We start from the raw sequence: 18304 nt of genomic DNA on the forward strand, positions 1-18304 counted from the left end.
CTGAGGCATCGCCCACCCCTGCAAGTTAATTTCTGATGCTTTTGCTTCAGAAGTCCACAGACACTGCCTGATCCCAAGACACCCACAGAGGCTGAGAGTAACAAGCATTTCTCATAATTTGTAGAAGAGGTTGGGGATGGGGGTGGAGAACAGACAGTATTCTGCCCAGGCCCACAAAGCAGGTACCCCCAAAGTCAGTGTTCTGCCTCCAGATCATCCAAAGTGGCAGAGGAATCCAGACCAGTGCTTCTCAAAGTGGCCACAACCCAGGGAAGCCATCAAGTAGAGAATGGGGCAGGGGAAGGGTTACGGAGAAGCTCTTGGGGATACATAGTCCATATGCTTTTGCTTCTGGAGGCCTAACAACTCCAGCGACCTCACCCCTCGGCACTGTGGCCCTGAACTGGACCCCCTCCCACTTACCACGGTGCCCAGAAGGAGGCGGGGCACTTCTTGGGCAGTGCCTGCGGACTGCCCATGGGAGGGGCCAAGAGAGAAGAGGCAAGGTGAGGAGAGGCAAGCCCCTTGATGGCAAGGAGAGTTCTCATCGGCCAAGGTATCCCCAGGGCCCGGCAGAGGCTGCAGTGCAGGGAATGCTAAGAAAAACAGCCAGCCGCAGGGAGTTGGCTGGTGGGCAAGTCACACGGGACACAGGGCGATGAGGGCGGGGCTTCTTCTATCTTCAGCCTTCATTCATTTATTCCTGCTTCACTGAATGAACATTTAAGGAACAGTTACTACAAGGCAAGGACAGAGCAGGGCTCCAGATGAAAGCAGGAAGGGTAAGTGGGAGCAGAAGGAGGGGAATAAATGTTTACTGACTTCTGATTACGAACCAGACACAGACTTATGTTAAAACTGATGCTCTCTAGCAACTCCGTTCGGTTTTTTAAAAAGAAACATTTCACCAGGAAGCATAGTGAACACAGGTGAGAGTGGAGTGAGGAGTTGGTAGGGGGTCAGCTCTGAGGATGGGGGTGCTGGGAGCCCAGGAGGCCTCCCTATAGAGGAGACTGGTGTTGGAACAGGAGTCAGAGGGTCAGGGGCAGGCGTCAGCAGGGCCGCCATGGGAGCCACTCACAGAGCATCCACAGGCACAGAGACAACAGCTCTGTGGGGGGCGCTACCTCCCATCCGTAGGAGATCAGACTGGGACTGAGGTGGAGGTCATACTGGGACCGAGGTGGGAAAGGAACAGGGGCTGATCTGTGTCCCCTTCACTGAGAAGAGACAATGCATCACCGATTGCTCACTAACTGAGAGAGAAACTTCCTCTTTTCTTTTCCTTTCCTTCTTCCTGTCTTTCTCTTTTCTCCTCTGAGCTTTCACCCCCACACAGCTCACAAACCCAGATGCTTACACAAGCCAGGCAGGTGTGTCAGAGACCGTCTCCGCCGAAAGCTCCATCCCAGCTCGGGCACCTCCTGGAGGGCGGGCCCAGCATGACCAGAGCTGCCTGGTCTCCAAGGGAGGCTAGAAACCCACACTCTGTGACGTCTCCCCGTTTTTACATTTCAGTAACCAGTTCAAAGTAGTAACGACCGCGGGGTGTGCTGTGGTTTGCCACCTGACATCAACACCGTACCCTCCATGAGAAATACGTGCGGGGAGGACACAGTCCGCAGAAAGAAGGCATGTGTGAGGGGGTGAGGAGACGACACTTCTCAGGTGTCCTGGAGCCCAGCTTCTGCCTTGGTGTAGTGGCTGGCCAAGCTGGACCAGCTCCAGCCAGAGACAAGGAGGCGGTCCCCAGGTGCGACCCTGGCCCTGCCAAACCTCACAGCATGGGGCGGGGTCACGAGCTCTCCGGCCACTGGTTCTGGTGCTTGCAGTCTTGCCCTCATCTTTCCACTACTCTCTATCTTAATGAAATCGAGCTCACGTACCTTGAACACGGGGAAACACGATCGAGTGGAAGATAATGAGGCCCCGAAGTGACTACACAACCCCCGGTGGATGGAGGCCAGAGTGCTGCCCTTGGTCACTACTCCCCGAGACGGTGGCTGCAGAATGTCCTGGTGGGACTCCTGCCAGGCCTCAGCTCGGGGCAGCCCTCCAGATCTGACCTCAAGCGGGAGAACAGCAAGGTATTGATGGCTTCCGTTCAGTGAGGACCTATCCTGGGACTGTTCAGCTCAACAACAAATACTTCCAACTGATATTAGATCCTGTGCAAGGATAAACTCGCTGGGCGGAGGAGAGGGTGGGGGACGGGGAGTTAAATCTGAAAGCACAACTCAGCATTTTCTAAGCAGGAGGGTGCTCAGATCAGAGTAAGGTGTGCAGCCCTAGAGATGGCTGGCGGTGCCCCTCACCCTGTGCTTCTGCATAAACAATTAGCAGGTCTCTTCCTGCTGGGTGCAGAACAGAAACAGAATCTGAGGACTGAGGTCCTAGGTTTGGGCTTTGGCTCCTCAGCTCCTTAGCTGTGTGATCTCAAACACGTCCCTTAACCTCAGTTTCCTCATCTGTAAGATGGGCAGCATGATGATAATCCCACCTTGGGGGCTGCATGTGTGCCTGGCATGAGCAAGCAGCCCTGAGTCCAGAATAAATATTAATTATTCTGCCTCCTAGGGGACAATCCGATGATTTGAGGTGACTCCTGACTCTCCAGGGTTCAATACTGAGTTAAGGAAATAACTGCTATTTCTGAACCATAACCCGTAACTCTGACTGAGCCAGTGCTTCTGTTTTCCTGGCTCCACCAGGAGCTAAAGCACTGGCTCTGATTACTCCCGTCCTCACCCTTACCAGCCAACCTTTCCTTGCCAACTACTTCAAGCCTGAAATCACACTGCAAGGAGAGTTGTAAGCGCCTTGGCTTTTCTTGTCACTTTTTCACATCTCCCTAGGGCAGCACAAGAAGCTGTTACCAAGGCAACCTGCATAGTTCAATCTCTGCGTGTCATTTGAAAATGGCCCCATTTCTCCCCTTGTGACAGAAACACCTGTGGCTGCCTTAGAAACCTTTCTAAGCCTGCTGCTTAATGAGGAAATATGTTCTGACCTGATTAAGTTTTCTTTTCCCAGGACGATTTCAACTGTTAAATCAAGTAGGCAGACATTCGGTCACCTAACTTCCCACAGGACTTGACAAAAGCAAACCACCCATCATGCACTTCTCACTTGCCCCAAAACACCATCGAACTGACCTGCTGTGACAATCTGAAAAGGTAGTATGTACCAGAGGTCTTCCAGAAGGAAGACTTCTTTTGTTTCCTTTCTTTCTAAGGAATTTCTGGAGTTGGGATTGGGGTCGGAGATCCCTCAATACTTCTCAGTGCTAAATAGTTAGAACAGTGTGAAAGGCAGTGGAAAGAGTTCAAGGCTTGAGTGTCCAATATTCTGGATTTAAATCCCAGGTTGACCTTTTACTGGGCTTTAGACAGTAAAGAATTTACCTGCAAGGCAGGAGACCCAGGTTTGATCCCTGGGTTGGGAAGATACTCTGGAGAAGACTGGAATGGCTACCTGCTCCAGTATTCTTGTCTGGAGAATTCCATGGACTGGTAGAGGAGCCTGGCAGGATACAGGGCGTGGGGTTGCAAAGACTGAGACGTGCTGAGCAACTAACACAACTTGACCTTTTACTAGTTATGTGACCTTGGGCAAATTATTCAGCCTTCTAATTCTGTTTCTTACTGGGAACATGGGAGTAACTCTGCCAACTTCATGGGGTGGTTATAAGAGTTTAGCAAGAAATAAACACGAAAACTTCTGGAGGTGCTAGGAAAACCACCAAGCCAGCGCTAGGTAGCATTAACTCATGCACTCTCACACTTTTGCAAAAGATGGGGAAACAGTGGAAACAGTGTCAGACTTTATTTTTGGGGGCTCCAAAATAACTGCAGATGGTGACTGCAGCCATGAAATTAAAAGACAGTTACTCCTTGGAAGGAAAGTTATGACCAACCTAGATAGCATATTCAAAAGCAGAGACATTACTTTGCCAACAAAGGTCTGTCTAGTCAAGGCTATGGTTTTTCCAGTGGTCACATATGGATGTGAGAGTTAGACTGTGAAGAAGGCTGAGCGCCGAAGAATTGATGCTTTTGAACTGTGGTGTCGGAGAAGACTCTTGAGAATCCCTTGCACTGCAAGGAGATCCAACCAGTCCATTCTAAAGGAGATCCGTCCTGGGTGTTCTTTGGAGGGAATGATGCTAAAGCTGAAACTCCAGTACTTTGGCCACCTCATGCAAAGAGCTGACTCATTGGAGAAGACTTTAAGGCTGGGAGGGATTGGGGGCAGGAGGAAGAGGGGACGACAGAGGATGAGATGGCTGGATGGCAACACTGACTCAATGGACGTGAGTTTGAGTGAACTCTGGGAGTTGGTGATGGACAGGGAGGCCTGGCGTGCTGCAATTCATGGGGTTGCAAAGAGTTGGACACGACTGAGCGACTGAACTGAACTGAACTGAATTGTTGTAAAGTGCTGCCTGACAACCCTGCTAGGCTCCCAGCTAGGCCCATGTGGGAGAACTCTGAAAGAACAGGTTCCAGAAGGCAGCAAAGGATATGGCTTTCTGAAACAGACTCCAGACCAATCTGAACAAACGTCCACACACATTAGGGGACCCATACATCTATGGGGGATGTATGGTCTCTCAGGATAAGGCTTTTGGAGATCATTATCATCAGTACATTAATATTTACATGACTGGATGCTCCTCAGGTCCCTGAATAACTCCATCTGATTCCTCTTTCCCAAGAGACAGGTTCCAAGTGAGAAGACCCAGGGATGATGAGCCATTTACTGTGCCAAGTGCAGGAAGGCGCCCTTATCACCCTTTTCCTCCCCAAACTCGATTCCCCTCTTGACCTGCACTTCCAGCAGCCTTCCATCCTCACTTCTGCCCTCCAGGCCAGTGCCTTCACCTCTGAGGTCCACCACCAGGCCTGATCTAGGCACTGTTCAAATGTCTTTCAGGTGCATCCATCGCTACCCTTCCACAAATTCCAAAATGGGACTTCCTACCTCCAAACTGCCAGGCACCTAAGGATTAATGTTTTTTAAACACTGCTTCTAACTCCATCCAACCTTCCCTGAAGCTCACCACCTATTTGCTTTCCCCTTCCCTCTTCTGTTTATCTCCCCAACACCTTGGCTGGGAGGAGTCTAAGCATAGCCTGACACGCTGTCAGGACCTGCACCTCCATCCTCTTTCCCCATGTGCCTCCTGAGCCCACTCCTGATGTTTTCCAAAACTTTATCAATCCCCCAGCACTCAGGACACATCACAGAGGCCATGCTCTGGGCGAAGGGGTAAGGGAAGAGCCCCACTCTCCCAGCTCAGTCTTCCCATTGACATCACGGGGGTCCCCAAGGCACCTTCCAGGAAGGCAGTTGGAAAACCCCAGCCCTGACCCCTCACTCCTGTTGATCCCTACCATCCCCTCCACCATCTGCCTTATCCCCCGTCCTCCAGCTGGGATGCCTCACCTGCAGGGCACAGAGGGAGTGAGGGAGGGTGGGCTCTGCACAGTAAATGGTGCATGGTTCTCACAGAGCACATGGGAAAGCTGGAGTGGTCTTTGGGAGAAGCAGTAAGGAGGGGCAGAGGCAGCTTACTTCATCCCCCTAGACCTCCATCTCATCTGTAACACAGGAGTTTTACAAGGACAAATGAGCTGGTCCCAGGGAAAACTAACGCCCTGTTCACAGGCCAGGTTCAATAAAGGGTCATGATTCTTATTACCATGTCTGAGTTCCCACACTCAGCCCATTCTGATGTTTGTAACTCAAGCCCTTCTCACATGGACACTAAGGAGAGAAAACCTCAGATTCCTCCAGAGACCACACCAGTCAACAGAATGACAGAACTCAGATGGCTGGATGGAACTCAGATCAATAGCATTCAGCTTCAGTCAATACGATAGCCAAAAAAAAAAAAAAAATAGGTCATCTAACAAGTAGTCCATTCTGGAAACTTCCTGACAGTAAAACACAGCCCAACCACTTAAGAGAAGACTCCCACTTATCTGCCCTGTGGCTCTGATGTGAAAATAAAAACATCCTAAGCTACTTCACATCAAACTTTCATTTCTTTTTATTCCATCCCAAATGCTGAGATGACTCAGAGAGGATCTCGCACTGTGGCTGGCAGTCCTCCACCCCACCCCACACTTTCTCATCTGCAGACCAGGCTGAGCAAACAGGTTCAGCCATCCCAAGGATCAAGATGAAGGTTAAGCCAAAGACACACTCAGGGCAAATAATAGGAATCTGTACAGGGTCATGCTAGTGTGTCTGTTTTACCTCCAAGATGAGGAGCCTCGCTCTCCAGGCTGACCTGGGGCCATCCTAGGCTGGTATAGAGTGAGGCCAGCTCCAGACCTTACCCCTGCCAGCCATGTCTGACCCTACAAATTTCTGGGTCCAGCAGATGCAGGTAGGTGTGTTGGGAGGGGGCAACAGTGTAGTCACGGAAAAAGAGAAATGAGGCCTGAGCCTCCTCAACTCTACTCATGACTCAGGCAGCAATCTACAGAGGCCATCACCACATAGGTGAGACGGGGCAGAGCTATATCAGCACCACAGTGAGCTCTAGACTCCTCTCCCTCCTAGTGCAGAATGTCCATAGGAGCCAGGGTCTCTGGCAGCTTCCCGGCTGGTTTTAGCAGACTCAGCCTCCTCCAGCACTCTTCCACATCCCACAGGAAAATCCAGAGAACACAGTCAATCAGGGCTGCTGAAAACTGGTTTTTAAAACACCCAGTGTTTGGTATCATGCTCAAAATCTTGTGCTCTTCAGCTTGGCATTCAAGGCCCTGCACCAGCAGAGCCTGAGCCTCCTCTTCCAGCTACATCTCCCTCCATGCCTCCATGGGCTGTGGACTCCACCTGACTGTCTTTTCTACCTATTCCCAGAACAAACTAAAAGCTTTCAATATTCTGGCAAATATTCCGCATCTAAAAAGATCAATAAGATGGGGACCCTGTCCTGTAGGAACCCCAAGGTTTGCCGCTCTGTCTTTGCTCTTACCATTCTGTCCACCTAGCCTGGAATTTCCTCCCTATACCTTCTCCAGCTTGAAAATGCCTGGTGATCCTTTATTGTCAGTTATCTTGGAAGTATTCCTTGCTCTTGTCCCAAAGACATCATCCTGCCCTCCCATGGTGCTCTTTATATGAAGTGAAGTGAAAGTATTAGTCACTCAGGTGTCCAACTCTTTGCAAGCTCATGGACTGTAGCCTTCCAGGCTCCTCTATCCATGGAATTCTCCAGGCAAGAATACTGGACTGGGTAGCCATTCCCTTTGCAAGGGGATCTTCTCAACCCAGGGACTGAACCCAGAGCTCCCACACTGCAGGTGGATTTTTTACTGAGCTACCAGGGATGCCCAACACACCACGCAGCAATTACTATGTAGAAATCAACATGACTCTCCAGCAAGACTGGGAGATTCCCAAGGGCCCAGCATATGTCTCATTCATGTCTGCCTGCCTGCCTGCACCAAGGTCACATATACCAAGAAGAAAATATAATCCATAATGAGGGGAAAACCAGTCAGTAGAAACAGATTCAAAAATATAGATAATGTAACTAGCACACAAGGACATTAAAATGGTTCCTATAACCATCTTCCATATACTCAAAATGCAAAAGAAGATTAAGCATGTAAAGCAGTGACAAAAAAATAAAAGACCCAAATCAAACTTCTAGAAATGGAAACTACGAATGTCTGATATAAAAACCATACCATACGGAAAAAATACCAGATTAGACACTACAGAAGAAGAGATCAATAAACTTGAAGAAACAGAAACCATGCAAAACCAACCACACACACACACACGTGCACACGCACACACACACACACACACACACACACACAGACTGGGGAAAAAGTAAACTGAGCGTCAGACAGCTGTGGAGCAACTTTAAGAAGACTAAAATGCATGTGACTGTATTTTCCAAAAAGGGGAGAGAGAAGAGAACAGAGAAAATCCCTCAAGAATGACTAGTTGAAAAATTTCCAAATGTGATGAAAGCTTTAAACTGACAGATACAAAAACTCCATTAACTCAAGCACAAGAAATATGAAAACTACCCAAAAAGTGAAAGTCACTCAGTCATGTCCAATTCTTTGTGACCTCATGGACTAAACAGTCCATGAAATTCTCCAGGCCAGAATACTGGAGTGGGTAGCCTTTCCCTTCTCCAGGGGATCTTCTGAACCCAGGGATCAAACCCAGGTCTCCCACATTGCAGATGGATTCTTTACCAGCTGAGCCACAAGGAAAGCCCAAAACTAACCAAGGCACATAATAATTCAATCATTTAAAATTAGTCATAAAAGTGGCCAGAAGGAAAAAAGAGAGATATGAACAGATGAACTTCATAAAATAAAGACAGCAGATTACACATAGGAAACAATGCAAGCCAAAAGACACCAGAACCACATCAAAAATGCTGTGAAAAATATAATTGACTTAGTGATGTGTATGACAACAGTATAAAGGCCAGGAGGGAGGAAACGAGAATATATTATGGTAAGGTTTTTATACTACACGTAAAATAATATAAGATCACTTGCTTATAGACTATGACAAGTTATGACACATATCGTGAATCTTAAAGCAACTACGTTAAAAGAAACACCTAATAAACTGACAAAGGCAATAAAATGGAATTAAAAAAAAACTACTCGATCCCAAATTACTCAAGAAAAAAAGGGGAGATATAGGAAGAAAAAACATAGGACAGATTGAAAACGAACAGCAAGATGATAGAGTTAAAGCCAACCAGAGTTAACCCATCAGAGGTAAACCTGGCACAGAGTTGTACCCTGGGCCCCAGATGCCAGCAGATCCCCCATGGACAGCACTACGCAGTGAGAAGAGAATCAGCCAGGCCCCAGCACCCAGCATTCCATGTGCCTCACACTTAAGGCCTGTCCCTCAGGTGACTGACTGCACCCCACTGAGGAGACTCTGACATGACGTTCTCCAGATGGGTAGACTCACACTTCATCCTGGACTCAGAGCACACCTGTCAGAGGGAACTGTATAGAAAACATCCCAGTTGACATGCTCAGGTTAAATTAAAATGCACGATCTGAAGCAAGACGGTGCAGTACAAAGACTTTGAGAGTTAAACTTAACTACAGTAATAATCACAATAAATGTAAATGGCCTAAATATCCCAATTAAAAGGCAGAAATTATAAGGCTGAATTTACAAAATGGAAAACTCATCTATATGCTGCCTACAAGAAATTCACTTTAAATGTAAAGACACAAACAATTCAAAACTAAAAGGATGTAAAGAGATACACCACACAAACACTAATTTTTAAAATACCTATCCATTTATTTAATTGTGGTAAAATATACATAACATTTTCCATGTAAAACATTTAATGTGTACAGTTTTGTAACATTAAATACATCACACTGTTGTATTTCACCACCATCTTCCTCCAGAATTTTTCCATTATCTCAGACTGAAACTTGTACTTCTTAAACATTAACTCCCATTCCTCCCTTTCCTGTGCCCTTGACAACCATCATTTTTCTTTCTGATTCTATGAATTTACTACTCCAGGTACCTTATACAAGAGGTTGTTGCTCAGTCACTAAGTCATGACTATCTCTTTGCAACCCCATGGACTGTAGTCCGCCAGACTCGTTTGTCTATGGGATCTCCCAGGCAAGGAATACTGGAGTGGGTTGACATTTCCTTTTCCAGGGGATCTTCCTGACCCAGGGTTGAACCGGAATCTTCTGCATTGTTAGGAGGATCATTTACCCTTTAGCAACTGACTTGTTTCACTTAGCATTATTGCTTCAACTCTCATCCATGTTGTCAAAACTTTCCTTCATTCTTAAAGCTGAATGCTATTCTGCTGTGTGCAGGTATCACATTCAGTCTACCCATTCATCTGGCAGTGGACACTTGGGTTGCTTCTACATTTTGGTTATTGTGAATGATGCTGCCAGAAACACTGGTGTACAGATACCTGCATCTGTTTACATTTCTTTAGGGTATATACTCAGAATTGGAATTGCTAGATCACATGGTAATTCTATTTTTAATTTTTTGAGGAACTGCCATACTGTTTTCCACAGCAGCTGTTCACTTTACACATTTCCACCAGCAATACAAGAAAGGGATCCATCTGAGCCACTGGGCTTCCCTGGTGGCTCAGATGGTAAAGAGTCTGCCTGTAATGCAGGAGACCCAGGTTCAATCCCTGGGTCGGAAGATCCCCCGGAGAAGGAAATGGCAACTCACTCCAATATTCTTGCCTGGAAAATTACATGGACGGAGGAGCCTGGCAGGCTACAGTCCATGGAGTTGCAAAGAGTCCGACAGGACTGAGCCACTAACACTTGCCAATACTTCAGATGGTTTTCTTTTTTAACAATTGTTATTCGAATGAGTGAGAAGTGGTAGCTCTTTGTCATTTGATTTGCATTTCCCTAATGACTAGTGATATTGAGTATCTTCATGTGCTTATTGGCCATTGGTATATCATCCTTGGAGAAATGTCTATTCAAGACCTTTGTCAAATTTAACCTGGTTGTTTTTTCATTGTTGAGCTGTAGAAGTTCTTCAAATATTCTGATATCAATCCATTAGCACTAATTGTTTTTAAGTTGGATTGCCTGTATTAATACAACACAAAGTAGATTTCAGAACAAAGAGTATCACCAGGGACTGAAAGGGTCATTTCATGATAAAGGAGGTCAATTCATCAAAAGAGCCTAACACTCCTAAACGTTTATATGGAACAGTGAATTATAACAATTCAAATCATACAAACTACATCCTCCGTTTACAACAAAATTAACTTAGAAATCAATGTTCACTAGACGGAAGAAAAACAAAGTAATAGCATAATGCACTTTCCTCTTTTACTACTTGTAATTCCTCCCATGAAGAAGCAGATAAATTAGCAAGACTTACATGTCTTCAGTGCTAGGCATATCTGACCTGGGTCATTTGTTTCATTTTCTTGATTCAGTCTTCCCTCTTCTCCCTACCCTAAACTCCAAGGACTGCACTTGTAAGCCACAGCTAAATCACAACAATCAAGCTGTTTGGTGTTTGCTCAAGCCTTTCACATAAACCAGTGAAAAGGAAGAGAAATGTAGTGGAGCAAACACCTGCTAAGTAAACCTCCTTTATAGTCCCCAAACCTCAGAGACACTCTTGCCTTTACAGAGATCTCTCTGTCATGGGGCAAATATGCAGAAATAAACTAGAGCCTTCTGAAAACCCCAAACTCTAAGGAGAAACTAAACAATTTCCGGACAGAGATCCAATCAGATTAAAACAAGGTCTTTGCTGACCCGATTAGGTCAGTCTGGAAAAACCCTACCAGGACTGGACAACAGTGTCCAAGAGATGATTCATACAGCTGGTTACTCTGATGCCCTTTTCACAGCAGATTAGCAAATTACATAGCAATAAGCAAAAAGACAATAAGAACCCTTAGAAAAAATTTCACTTCCAAGCTCAACAAATCTACAAACTCCTTTTTTGTAGGGCAGTGCTTCCAAACTTGCCCTACAGTAAGAATCACCGAGTTCAAGTGTTAAAAATACAAATTCCTATGTCCTTCTGGGCTTCCCTGGTGGCTCAGTTGGTAAAGAATCCACCTGCAATACAGGAGACCTGGGTTTGATCCCTGGGTCGGAAAAATCCCCTGGAGGAGGGCATGGCAATCCACTCCATTATTCCTGCCTGGAGAATCTCTATAGACAGAGGAGCCTAGTGAGCTACAGTACACGGGATTGCAAAAAGCCGAACGTGACTGAGCGAGTAAGCACAGAACAGCACATGCCATAGAGAACCTAAGCAAGAATATCTGGAGGTGGGGCTCCATATCTTTGACAAGCATTACAGATGCATCAGTTCAGTTCAGTAGCTCAGTCGTGTCGACTCTTTGCGACCCCATGAATCGCAGCACGCCAGGCCTCCCTGTCCATCACCAACTCCCGGAGTTCACTCAGACTCGCGTCCATCGAGTCAGTGATGCTATCCAGGCATCTCACCCTCTGTCGTCCCCTGCCCCCAATCCCTCCCAGCATCAAAGTCTTTTCCCATGAGTCAACTCTTCGCATGAGGTGGCCAAAGTACTGGAGTTTCAGCTTTAGCACCACTCCTTCCAAAGAAATCCCAGGGTTGATCTCCTTCAGAATGGACTGGTTGGATCTCCCTGCAGTCCAAGGGACTCTCAAGAGTCTTCTCCAACACCACAGTTTAAAAGCATCAATTCTTCGGTGCTCAGCCTTCTTCACAGTCCAACTCTCACATCCATACATGACCACCAGCAAATATATTAGCTTGGAAATAAGGCTCACGGGTTAAAACTCCCAATGTGGCCACTTACTGGCTGCAGCACTCTACCTAACATCTTTAGGTCTCCCTCACATCATCAGCAAAATAGGCTCACCACCTACCTTGAACTGTTTCCAAAATCCTTATATGTTCACAAAGCCCCTAGAACACTGTCAAAAGCACATGGCAGCAAGGTAAGAAATCAGAGCTATTGCTACCTTGAAATAAAACAAAAAAGCCATAGAAGCCGTCCAAATGAAATCTACTAAGAAAAATTTCAATCTAATGGAAACTACAAAGGCATCAAGCCAGATTTCTGGCATGATCTAGGGGGGAAAGCTTTTCTAGGCACTATGACTGCCAAGAATGCTAACTCTCTCACTCCAGGGTCCAGAACTTCACCGCAAGTTCTCACTCCCATCCAGAACCAGAGTTCAGGCCTGCACAGGGTCACAGCTTTGGACAACAACCATAGACAGTCTTTCCTTCCCATGTCCCTCTGTCACCACCACCTGCAGCTCTAGGACCAACAGCAGTCAGAGACCTGACAGTCAAGTGGAAGCATCTTGGGTGCACCAGTAGGAGATGGGACTCCTGAGTTAAGAGGCAGGCAGCCAGTGAAGAGGGTGGGAAAAGCCTCAGTCACAAACAGTATTACTAGGACACTGCCGAAGTCTGTGAAGTTTCCATAGTTAAGGGTGGACCTTCTCAGGGTGAGTGACCCAGATACCGGGCAGCTAAGAAAGCACTGACTTGCTGAAACCCTGAGGTGCAGAGTCAAACACACACCCACTCACCCACCCTTTTGGAACCCAGAACGAACCAGGCACACCTTGGAGATACACAAGCACCAATGAGCTTTGTACCCTGCCGGCCCAGAACTAGGGATTGGTCAGTGGTGCTGGGACAAGAATACAGGATAGGAACAGATCCAAGCTGCAAAGGTGGATCCTCACTGCCCTGGAGAAAGGGCACAACCCAAAGGGTTACAGACGAGAGCGTCATTTGGACTCCACTCTTGCCAGCCTGCTGCTGGCAAGTCACTGCACTCTTATACCTCTGTCCCCACCTGTACGATGGGCAACCTGGTTCTAATGTCACCAGAAGTGTGACCGGCAAGACGCTCAAGGACGGGGTGGAGGGTGAAAAGCGGACAGTGACGGGTGAAGCGGGCCTGGACACCGGACCTGGGCGGGGAGCTCGGGCACTGCCTCCGTCCCGCGGTCCCGCTGCACGGGTAGGAGCGCCGGTCCCGGCGGGAGTCACGCGTCCCTCGCGCCCAATCACCAGCCTTTGCCAGGTGAAGTGGGCACGCCCGGGGACGCGCCGGGAGCGACGGCCAGCGCCGCCCCCATTCCCATCCTCGCCCCTCCCCGGGTCCGACTCACGTACCCCAAGCCGCCTCCGCAGCCGCCACAGCCGTCGGGGGGTTAAATCGCAGCCTAAGCCCACATTTCCGGAATCGACGAGGCCCGCCTCCTCCCGCCGGAAGTGACCCCTTCAACGTCCGGGCGCTGGGAGCCGAGTCCCACGTCACTCTTCCCGCAGGCGCGCCGCAGGCCTCTGAGTCACCATGATAGCGTACCCCCCCCGCCCCCCCCCCCGGCCCCCAGCACCCCCGGGAACACTCGCCGCCACCCGGGGGACCACACCCACGGGAGGGCCCACGAGAACCCTCCCGTGAGAGGGGAGCCTGGCCCCGCCCCCACAGGCCATTGCCCCGCCCCCAGGAGGGACACCGCCCATTGGCGGGCCCTGGGCGAGTGCGCCTGCGCAGGTATCCGCGGATTCTGTGACAGGAGAGAGATGATCTTTTCTTTTTCTTTTTTTCGTAAACAGTGCCTGACCTTCAGAGTGAGGCTCAAAGTGGCCCAAAGGAGACCCGAAGGGAAACGAATGGAATTCCAGCACCAAGGGGACTCCCTCGACGGTCTGAGCTCAGACTTGGGAACCCCCAAGCCAGGACTGAAGTGATCAGTGTCCTAAGTGTCCCCAAGCAAACAGCAGTGGCTGTCAAACTGGAACTGACTGGCTGGCTCCTCAAAACAACTGAGTAGCTTCCTGAAAAGGAACCTGTTTCCCAAGGCCCTCATTTGCTCATTTCAGTCGCTCGGTCGTGTCCCACTCTTTGCGACCCCATGGACTGAAGCACACCAGGCCTCGCTGTCCATCATCAAATTCCGGAGCTCACTCAAACTCATGTCCATCGAGTCGGTGATGCCATTCAACTATCTCATCGTCTGTCGTCCCCTTCTCCTGCAGTCAGTCTTGCCCAGCGTCAGGGGCTTTTCTAAGGAGTCAGTTCTTCTCATCAGGTGGCCAAAGTATTAGAGCTTCAGCTTCAGCATCAGTCCTTCCAATGAATAGTCAGGGTTGATTTCCTTTAGGATTGAGTGATTTGATCTCCTTGCTGTCCAGGGGACCCTCAAGAGTCTTCTCCAACACCACAGTCCAAAAGCATCAATTCTTTGGTGCTCAGCTTTCTTTATAGTCCAATTCTCACATCCTTACATGACTCCTGGAAAAAATCATAGCTTTGACTAGACGGGCCTTTGTCAGCAAAGCAATGTCTCTTCTATTTAATATGCTGTGTAGGTTTGTCAAAGCTTTTCTTCTAAGGAGAAAGCATCTTTTAATTTCATGGCTGCAGTCACCATATGCAGTGATTCTGGAGCCCAAGAAAATAAAGTCTTTAACTGTTTCCATTGTTTCCCTATTGTTTCCCCATTCACTTTCTCTAGATCTTGGTTTTTTTTGAATGTTGAGTTTTAAGCCAGCTTTTTCATTCTCCTCTTTCGCTTTCATCAAGAGGCTCTTTAGTTCCTCTTCACTTACTGCCATAAGGGCGGTGTCATCTGCATATCTGAGGTTATCAATGCTTCTCTTGGCAATCTTGATTCCAGCTTGTGCTTCATTCAGTCCAGCATTTCGCATGATGTGCTCTGCTTATGAGTTAAATAAGCAGGGTGACAATATACAGCCTTGACGTACTCCTTTCTCAATTTGGAACCAGTCTGTTGTTCCTTGTCCGGTTCTAACTGTTGCTTCTTGACATGTGCACAGGTTTCTCCGGAGGCAGGTAAGGTGGTCTGGTATTCGCATCTCTTTAAGAATTATCCACAGTTTGCTGTGACCTACGCTGTCAAAGGCTTTAACGTAGTCAATGAAGCAGAAGTAATTGTTTTTCTGGAAGTCTCTTGCTTTTTCGATGATCCAACAGAGGTTGGCAATTTGCTCTCTGACCTCTGCCAAGGTCCTAGGTTACATTTAGTCCATTCTGTGTGGATAGTGCTTAAAAAATAACAGGGAACCTTAGACAATACATCCTAACTCACCCAGAATCACTGGGCTGGTGCCCCATGAAGCAAGGCCCTGCTGCTAGTGCTGTCTTGTCTAGGCAGCTTGTACTCGACAAGCTGACCTGGAGGTGAAGTGGTTCCCTGTCTGCTTCTTAGCAGCGTCCAAAATTGCAGGTTTGTAAAAGTGGTGCCCCAGGATGAGAGCTTCTTAGACCAAGGAAATCTTCTGACCAAATTGAAAATCTTATTCGATGTTGAATTAAGACCTGGCAGTGCCAGGAACAGCAATACTTTTGGCCTCATTCGATTATTTTTTCTTGTTACACCTTTCCTTTCAATGGATACTCTCAGACTTCTTTTTGAAATTCATGAGAGAGTGGATTTGATTGGCTAAGATAATCACTGTTGACTATTGAGCTGAGTTTATTCTTTCTTTGAAGAGTCCCTCATAGATTCCCTCGTGGCTCAGATGGTAAAGAGCCTGCCTGCAATGCGGGAGGTGTGAGTTCCATCCTGGGTCCAGAAGATCCCTTGGAGAAGGAAATGGCAACCCACTCCAGTATGCTTGCCTGGGAAATCCCATGGGCAGAGGAGCCTGGCAGCTACATACAATCGATAGGATCACAAAGAGTCAGACATGACTGAATGACTAGACTTTCACTTTCATGAAGAGTCCCTCATAGGCTGCCAGGGATGGAATCCGTGAGGAAGGCCATCTCAGCTACTGCCCCTTCTGGGACACAGGTAGCACTTTTGAGGGATGCTGTGGCTGGTTTTGAAAACGTTTCATTTTGAACATAATGTCAGCATGGCTCCCAATTGACAGCAGCTATCAGAAAACTGGGTTGAAACTGTTTCTGGAGGCAGGGAGGGTCAAGACAGTGAATCTTGACCTTTTGTTCTAAACATTTTTGTGGTATAGTCTTTTATTTGGTATTTGTTTTAGAAAATACTACTGATGGCTTGAGTTTATATTCTTGCAATCCTTTCACTTACTGGTACAATGGTAGACATGAATATGGACGCAGTAGCCTGAGCTAGAGCAGTGAACTTGAACCATGAGGTAATGGTGAGACTAGAGGCCATGCCTGACCACTCAACAAAAGAGGGGGAGCCTGAGCCCTGACACCATGGAGCTCCATGCCCCATGACACTGCTGGATGCCCACATCTGGATTTTTACACAAAAGGAAGAAAACCGCCTTTGTAAGCCACTGTTGTTTTGGGTTTTCCTATCACTGACATTCTTTAGAATGTCATTCATATACTCCATTTTTGGAAACCCCTTTGGTACCCCCAAGACTGGATAAGTGCCCGCCTTGTATGTTCTTCAATCTCCTCACATCCCCTCCCCCCCTTTTTTCCCTTTTTTAGTATTTGCCACATTTTCCTGTAATTGAATATTCACTTTCTCTAGATGGAAACTTCTCTAAGGTAGGAAGACACTATTCTCTACATCTTTTCACAGAGATCCTAGAAACTCCGGAAAGACTGACAGCACTATCCTGTGAATGTGACAGACACAATGATTCCACTGAGGGTGTTGAGAGGAAATGACATGGGCTGCTCTCTGAATCAGCTGGGTCACTGTGAAGTCATCTTAGGGTGGGGTGGGGTGAGTAATGCTGGCTGTGCTGAATAAGCAAAGATAGAGAATTAGGGCAAAGGAGGGAGGGGGCAAACTTGGCACAAAATTCAGGTCATCTGAAACAGATGGCATTAGAAAAGCCTGCTCTTCCTCACTTGTTTCCTCTTATTTCCCATTTCTGGCTCTTTTTAACCTCCCCAGCCACTATGACCCTGGTCCTCTATCACTTGTACCCATGTCCCCATACACCAGTTCTCAAATATTTCTAATTTTTCTATTCAGACTGACCCTGAACAGGCAAAAAGTGAGAAAGAGAAAGCAAAGACAGTTCCTTGCTATCTTCTCTTGTTCATTCACTTCACATACATATAGTGAATACCTGTACTGTTAGACCAGTGGATGCAAAAGTGAACACACTATCCCCAGTTTCAAGGAAGTCATCTTCTTGGTTGAGATTTTAGAGGAAACAAGAGATCTCCCTATTCTAGCCATCTCAGTCTTTCAGATGACCTTGATCAGGAACAGAATACATATTAAAGTAGTCATCCTGTTTCTATCTGCTTCTCAATACTGAATCTCCTTAATACTGAATCTTGTTATGCTGGTGGACCCTGATACTGGGAAAGACTGAAGGCAGGAGGAGAGGGGGATGACAGAGGACAAGATGGTTGGATGGCGTCTCAATGGACATGAGTTTCAGCAAGCTCCAGGAGATGGTGAAGGACAGGGCAGCCTGGCATGCTGCAGTCCATGGGGTTGCAAAGAGTTGGTCATGACTGAGTGACTGAACAACAGCAAATGCTGGTGGACTGGATGAAGATATGATGTGAACAGAAGTAAGGAAGGTGAGACAGGCAGGTCAGAAAGTGAGGTAACACAGACAAGATACTTAAGAAGCTGAGATATTGACAAAGCTTGGAACCTGAATTGGAAAAGCCGTTTTCCAAAAGAAGTTTGACTGTGTGGTAGGTTTAATCCCCAATTCAGTGCTCAGGAGATTTCCAGTGAAGACTTTGTCTTTCCTTTTGGTCCCGTGAAATCTCAGGTCAGATCCATGTAGCTGTTTCTCATTCTTGCTCCTCCCTAGTGACTCCCACACTGTGCCTTGCGTTTCGGCCTGA

The 18304-nt window shown here is 47.5% G+C and overlaps 1 protein-coding gene and 1 long non-coding RNA gene across 2 annotated transcripts in view; one reads left to right on the forward strand and one right to left on the reverse strand.

Moving 5' to 3' along the window:
- VPS37C (VPS37C subunit of ESCRT-I) overlaps positions 1-13892 on the reverse strand; it is a 29748-nt gene extending 15856 nt beyond the window's left edge. Inside the window, exon 1 of the mRNA XM_069566432.1 lies at positions 13690-13892. The gene's annotated coding sequence lies outside the window, so the exon portion shown is untranslated. The remainder of the gene's footprint in view (positions 1-13689) is intronic.
- LOC138427136 (uncharacterized) lies at positions 13244-14998 on the forward strand. The gene is made up of 2 exons (XR_011251923.1): positions 13244-13597; positions 14137-14998. It is a non-coding gene; the product is annotated as an uncharacterized lncRNA (long non-coding RNA).
- The last annotated feature ends 3306 nt before the right edge of the window (positions 14999-18304 follow it).

The sequence above is a fragment of the Ovis canadensis genome, chromosome 21 (assembly GCF_042477335.2).
Source record: "Ovis canadensis isolate MfBH-ARS-UI-01 breed Bighorn chromosome 21, ARS-UI_OviCan_v2, whole genome shotgun sequence".
Classification (NCBI taxonomy): domain Eukaryota; kingdom Metazoa; phylum Chordata; class Mammalia; order Artiodactyla; family Bovidae; genus Ovis; species Ovis canadensis.